Source organism: Grammomys surdaster, unplaced genomic scaffold (assembly GCF_004785775.1).
Source record: "Grammomys surdaster isolate TR1022 unplaced genomic scaffold, NIH_TR_1.0 172, whole genome shotgun sequence".
Lineage (NCBI taxonomy): Eukaryota > Metazoa > Chordata > Mammalia > Rodentia > Muridae > Grammomys > Grammomys surdaster.
Window position 1 is genome coordinate 3,854,386 of NW_021604620.1, and position 7,668 is coordinate 3,862,053.

Genomic DNA, 7,668 nt, shown 5'->3' on the forward strand with positions numbered 1-7,668 from the left:
TGTGTGTGTGTGTGTGTGTGTCTGTGTTTAGGGGGAGCCTGTGGATTCTTGTGTTCCCCAGACCTAGCATCTAGACACATACCAGTACAAGGGAGTCGAGGAACCATTGCTCCATGCTTTCTGGGGGGTGGGGAGGGTGGAGAGAAAAGGACAAGGTTTAGAAGGAGAACTCCTGGTTTGTTTTTGGCAGGTGAGTGAATCCAAGATAGGGCCAGAGAGGTCAGAGCCCACCGCAGCTCCCAGCCCTGGACAGAGCCCGTTTCTATCCCAGCCTGGGGATTCATTTCTGTAGAACTAAACTGATAGATAGGGCTTCCCTGTCGGCAGAATTAGCTGGGTGTTGGAATAAATGAGATGCAAATGTGTGTAAATTAGGGCATCCCCAGAAGCTGGGGTGGGCGTGTTCTCCTCGGGAGGGATGGGGGTGATTGGGCAGGACTTCCCTGAGATTTCTGGAGGTGAGGGGGAGCGGCTCAGACTTGCCCTGCTCCTCCTTGTGGTTGGACTAGACAGGGTTAAAGCCTTTGCTGCAGCCTCAAAGGAGCAGAGCCAGCAGGGAGCAGGTTAGCTGAGGCCCGGGTGCAAGGACGTGTCAATGTGCCTTTGATCTGGGAACAGAGACCTCTGAATGCAGAGGCCCGGGCACCAGCTGGCACCCCCGTGGAGCCTTTGTCCAAGCAGTTACCCTAGAGAGCTGGTGTTGTACAGATAATTGCCTGGGCGGGAGGGACGGTGTGAACACTCTGTGGACCTCTCCCCCTCCCTCCCCCATCATCCCAACCTGTGGCTCTAGCTTCCGTGGCCACCCATAACCACTGCCGGAAACCAGGTGGCTACTTTCTGGTGTACCAGTACAAGTCTTTTTCAGCGGTTTCTGTGGCTTGGGCCCACCTCCAGAGGCCTGATGCCAGAGCAGGTGGGGCCTGCTGAGTAGCGATGTCCAGTCGAACAGGACAGGATCCCTGGACGCCAGCCATGGGTCTGGGAGGTCTCTAGTAGTTACATTTTTTTTGTAAAGTAAAAAGAAACCAGAAGTTATTTTAACACGTTTTTTTTAAACCCAGTGTATTATCAAATTAAATATGCATTTAACGGTAATCAACATTAGAAATGATTAACGAACGGGTCTGACATTCTTTACCTCCTGCTAAGCTCGCACCGTGGGTCACACACAGGGTCTGTCTACTGTAGCCCTGTCCCCAGCCCTTAGAACCACACACAGTGAGTGAATGACTGTTGGGCAGTGCCAGAACCAAGAGGAAAACTGCCAGAGTCACTTCTGTCAGAGAAGTGTCAATGCTGGGCACAGGCAGAAACCGGCCATCTCCTTAGGTGCATCCACCCAGCCTCCTAGGGGTGCACTGGCCCTCTTTACACACACTCAATTCCATTGATGTCCCTTTCTCTCAGCTCTGGCCAAAGATGAAAGAGATGGGTCGTGCAGTGCAGTGGCTAGGAGCTTTCTAATGTCTGAGTATCAGATTTCTCACCTAGAGAGGAAGGATAATAATCTCCTCCCTTTCTGGAATTGTAGCAAGGATAAAATGCCATGCTCCAAAACAGACACTAGTGAACATGTGCATGCTCACTGGAACATCCGTACACACACAGGCTCACACACGCACACACACACACACACACACACACGTACAATGTCAGGCTCATACAGAACAAGAGACAACTCTGGCAAGGCTCTTAGCCCCATATCCACCCCTAGAAGGGACCAGAGTCAAGGTGTGGCTTCTCGACTAGACAGCATTCACCCAAGTATTTATTCCTTCAACCATCCAGTTCACTCTGCTCTGCTCCGAGAGCTTGCATTAAATGCTGGGGGGGGGGGGGCGGGCGTATGTAGAAATGAATTCTCTGCCAGGTGATGTAGGCACTCAGGTGTGCCAGGGACTTAAAATGAAAGCGACAGACTGGGTGGTCTGGTGTGGAAGGAGGTGCTCTGAGCTGGGTCTCTATGTGAACAATAATGCAGTTACTTGCTGTGTAACAGTGTACACAGCAAGTGACAGAGGACTGTGATCTCTGGAGATTCTGAGAGAACTGCAAATTACCTACCACCTAGCGATGCTGTATCTGTCCTAACATCTCAGCGCAGGGCTGTCCGTGTGTGTGTGTGTGTGTGTGTGTGTGTGTGTGTGTGCATGTGTGCAGCAAAGAGCTGTCCTTGTGTGTGTATGTGTGCATGTGTGCACATGTGTGTGCTGCGGTGGAAGCGAACTTACATTGTGAGCATAAAGTGTATGTGCAATTATGAATAGTGTGTGAGACTTGGCAACAGTAAGCAACTATGTTATTAGCTTGTGTGTTTTTAACTTCTTTATCATTTATGTGTATGGGTATGAGCCTGTGTTACGTTCATGTATGCAGGAGCCCATGGAGACCAGAAGAGGATGTCATCAAATCTCCTCCAGCTGGAGTTAGAGGTGTTTGTGAGCTATCCAACATGGGTGCTGGGAACCAAACCTGGGTCTTGTGTAAGAACAGTGCATGCCCTCAACCGCTGAGCCAGCTCTGCAGCCCTGTTTGGTGTACTTTCTGTGCTGTGTTTCTATGGTAATTTTAGAGTGCACTCCTCCTTAGGAAAAGCAGGCAGCTGCCTTACATGGTCCATGTGTATCACCTCTCCAGACTGCACTGAGGCTATGTTGAGTTTAGGGGTGTTCTGCTTAGGGAACTGTTGTGTTGTGGAGTGATTGCTTAGTGTGGAAAAAAAAAGTGATCACGTCAAGTGACTAATTTGCATCATATAGGTTTGTGTAATTGCATGCTCATGTTCACAGGGCAAATGGCCTAATGATGTAATTCTTATGGCTCTTCAGGATTAAATGACACATGGTCGAGTCAGCAAAGACCACAATGACAACAGCAGCTGGTGACCACTGCATTTGTATTGTGGCCAAGACCTGGGACAGCAACAGCAACATAGGTACACACTGCCGAACAACCCTCTGAAATAGGAGTGTTCTCTCTCTCCCTTTATTTCCCTCTCTCCCTCCCCCAACCCCTCTTGATATTTTTGAGACATGGTCTCACTAAATCACTAAGTAGCCCTGGCCATCCTGGTACTCCGTATGTAAAACCAGGCTGGTCTCAAAATCACAGAGATCTGCTTGCCTCTGCTCCCAGGAGCTGGAATTAAAGGTGCACACCGCCATACCTGGTCTCCAGGAACAGTTTCTCCCCTGACTTAACTCATAGAGGAACAGAAATTAGTTCACCCTAGGACGTGTGGCAGGCAAGTGCCAGAGCCCAGGTTCACCTGCATGGGCTGGCTTCTAACCCGCAGCCTAACCACTTCCTCATCCCATATAAGAACAGGAAATCTCTAAAAAGGAAATGGGGGTGGGAGGAGCCATGGAAGAGGAGGTGGAGATGGATATGCAGGAGGCACTCTGGACTGGGTCATTTCCTCATTACCAGTCTCAGTAAGTCTGGAGAGAAGAATATCCTTTCGGGTCAGCCTGGAGTCTGTGCTGACGGAGTTCTTTACCCATCCGATCACTAGCAGTTGATTTGAGAACTATGATCTGGGAAAGAAATGTTCCCTTTGAAACCATCGTAAGACCATGCATACACTAGGTGCCAAATGTGTGCTAACTGAATCAATTATCGAAACCAGTGAGCAGAGGTATTCATTAGTATGTTCTCCTGAAGGAAGAAACTGAGTTGCCTGGTGTATGCATGGGCCACAAGTCTTGGGTGGGGGCTGTCACAGTGGACAGGAAGACATCCCACTTGGCCTGCACCATCAACCTGAGTGGAAGACAAGGGTCTGGATGGTGACATATCAGTGAGCCACAGTGTCCTGGCCTCTATGTCTGGGGCGTAAGTTTCTGCTCTGCGGTTATGGGTACCTTTCTACAGACCTCTTCTTTAGCACCTAGGGGAAGACAGCAGGGGAGTGCCAGGACCAGGAAAGATGAACCTGGGTAGGTAAGATGGCTGCCAGGGTAGTGGGTAACCCAGCCAGAGGTCATGGCACTGAGAAGCAGGAGAAAGAGAGTGCCGAACAGAGGAAGCAGGCAGAGATTTCCTAGGAAGCCTGGGAGCCACTTCCACAGAGGGCTGCGCATAAATTTACATGGCAAAGAATATTCTTTGCATGCTGGGTTCCAGAGACTCTGATTCCACAAGGACCAAAATGCCAGGCATGACTCAGGCAGGAGGCTGGAGTGAGCCTGCCTTCAGGCTCTGGGATTGAAGTAGGCAGGGAGGGGCTGCATAGAGCTGCAACCTAGAGCTGTCTCTCTGCTCACCCTTCTGTGGACATCCTGAGAGTTCACTGTTAAAGCCAGCCAAGCCCCATGCAAACCAGGAGCCATGAAACAACCTGACGTTGGCCTCACTCTGAGGACAGGGAACAGTACCTGCAGCTGCATTCCAGGTTGCTAGGATGAGTGAGTGTTCATTTCAGTTGTCTTTGGCTGCTGGCATGAGCCACATCTATTCAGGAAGGCTCAGGAAGATCCGTGCACAGTGTTGACTCCTGCACAGCGTCCCCATCTTAAAGTCACGACGGTTAGGGTAGAATCCCTGCTCTGCCTTAAGCTGAGACAACCAGGCCAACTGGGCAAGACAAATTTATCCCCAGAAACTGAATGACCTGTGAAGTCCTGAAGGGGAAAGGGCTGGATTGGAAGTGTGAAGGAGGAAGGGATGTCACACTGGACCCAGGCCGTGGTTGGTAATGTCTGTCACAGACTGGAATGAAAGGAGAGGACTGTGGCCATCCCCGTGTGGGACGTGACCGTTGTAGTGGTTAATGTGTTTGCGGCTGTGATGATGCGGAGAGAAGAAATGGGAGGAAGGAAGGGGTTATTTTGGCTCACAGTTCACGGGATACAGCTCATTTCAGAGGGGAAGGCATGATTACAGAAGCAAGAGGTCACTGGTCACATTGCGTCCGCAGTCAGGAAGCAGAGAGGGGTAGGAGTGGGAGCGGGATTGGGATGAGGGTGGGGGAAGGGGGGCTTTGGGGATTCCCCTCTGGTGTTCAGCTTGCCTTTCCCCTTTTTATCTAGTCTAGAACTTTATCCCCTGGGGTGATGCCATCAGCTTTCAGGATGGATCTCCCCACCTCAGTTAACTCAATGTAGAAAATTCCAGAGGCTCATCTCCTGGGTGATTCTAAATGCTGTCAAATTGACAATATTAACCATCATAGACAGCAGTGATCCAAGCAGGGGTTAGGAGCCTGTCCCGGGCTCTGATGTTGGGGATGGAGGTGGAAACATGGGGTGAAGATACAGGGCGTATGGCCAGAACAGGTGCCAGCATGAACTAGGGAGGAGGCGGAACCATTTGCTCCCACTAAAGGCAGTGAGGCTTAGGGAGATGTGTACCCAAGACCTGAGGTAGAGGGATGTAGTTCAGATGGAGCAGACTCCTGAGAGGGTGTCGCCAGGACAGGGGAGACTGCCCCAGTCAAAAGGGGCAGCTAGAAGAAGCTGCCCTAGTTTCCAGAGCTGCTGGAGAACTAGTGCTGAGAGAGATGCCAAGAGAGGGAAGGCTGTGTTGGAGCAAGGCAGTGGCATGCCCACCCGTCCTGCTGAGCAGTGGGGACTGCCATCTTGAAACCAAACCCACCATAGCCTCCCAGCCTCAGTAGTTGAACGATGGAGGCTCCACTGTGTCTTCTTCCTGCCTTCCACAGCCATGGATGCCCCCACACCCGCAGGACACTCAGACCACTCTGGAGCTCACCTCATCCTGGCAGCCTGTAATCCTGCATCTGGGCTATACCAGCCATAGCAGGGTGTGGGCTCTGAGCTGCTGAAGGAAGGGCGGGGCCAGCAGCCAGGTGCAAGCTGAAGAACAAGAGAGAAAGCCGATCCCTGCCCGCCCACCAGGAGTAGTCCAGAACACAAAGGCCACTCTTGGCCGGTTTACTTTGGAACCTGAGGCTGGCTGTGGCTGCTTGGAGACAGTGAAGCTTCATCTGGAATCTAGTTTCAGACAGGCCTCTGATGCCAGGGCCTCTGGGGCTGTGAGTGCTAACACTCCTTGGGACCCACAACCCTTGGCCAGATTGGGGTGGAAGGGGCAAGACGATGTGGCAGTGCTTAGACATGGTTCTTTAACCTTAGACTGTTCCTGAGTTCCCTGTCTCCCCTAAAGTGCTCTGTCTCTCACTCTGGGACCCAGCAGGACTCAAAATCTGCCAAGTCCAAGGGCTGGGGAGGCTGGGCTCCCCAGGCTACACGCTTCTTTCTTTAAGAGTCAACAGAGCTGATCTCCCACCCTGCCCGGGATGTCCCAAAATCCCAGTGAGCCAGAGAGAGGCTGACACCCACCACAGTGAATCGATCCCAGGATGGCTTGGATGACCCTCCTACCCACAGCAAAGGAAGATGGACCCCAGGCTCGACGACTGAGCACAGACTGAGCCAGAATCTTGGAGTTCTCCACCCACTGAGATCTCAGCGTCAGTTTTTAAGACGTAGCATTAAAATGGAAATCAAGTGTATTGAATAAAGCTGTTGGTAGAGCTAAAAAAACAAATTTCGATAGTATGTAGGCCTCTCTAATAGGATCACACAGGAACTGGAAGCATTATAATGTTGAGTTTGGGGACAGCAGTAGTATCTGAGCCACCATGTGGGACAGGGATGTGGAGATGGAGTCTCTGAGTCATTGAGTTATAGCAGTTAACGCTCTCTTTACAAATGAAGGAAGTACTGCCATCTCTCCTCCCCCAAATAGTTTCTCTGTCTCTCCAAGATCCCCCAAACTCACCAGGGGAATGAGAGGCCACCCTCGATGTTGTCTTCTGAGGGCATAGGAGAGTAAAAGTGTGTGTTGCTTAGCACAGTTGCTGGGTGTGTGAAATTTCACCCATCTGTGCATCCCCTGGCATCTGTTTGCACAGATCCTCTATTTCAATAGAAATTACAAACACGTCTTTACTGAGGCAGATGTATGTGCGGGTGCACGCCTGTACATACACACTCCGCCAGTGCGCACGCATCTCTGGGTTTCCACGTGTCTCTAGAACCCTTGCAGGCATGTGGATGCAGATGGACACCCTGATCCAGAGAACACTATTTTTAGAAAATCATCCTAAGCTAAGGGGTGGCTTCCTCGTTTACAGAAGGAGCAATTGCTCACCATGGAGAGGGCTGCCCCACTGGGCTCTTTGTTTCTTACATGAAATGAATAATGGCTGTATTGTTTTGCAAGCTCATCATAGCAGATCCAAGCAATGAGGGAAGGTGCAGAAAAAGTTTAAAAATGGCCCAAATTCTCCTCAACTCGGGGTAAGAAAAATCACCATTCATGTCTGCTGATAAGCGCCGCAGATAGACGCCTTCTGCTCAGTCAGAGGTGGAGGCTAGACAGGGAAAGGCTCTCATGAAGTGGGGACCTACTCTCACCTGCTATTTTTAACAAAGATGGTCCTTTAGCTTCGTGTGAATCAAACAAGAAGCTGCAGAAGGATGAGGAGGCTGGAAAGGGAATCTCTGTCTTTCTGGTTCTACGGCATTCATTTTGTACTGTACTAGCCCAGGGATACACACGCACATGCAAACCACATGCGCATTCGTGCCAGCATGCACACCCACACACCATACACATGCACATACACCAAACACATGCACATACACCAATTACATGCACATACACCATACACATGCACATACACCATACACATGCACA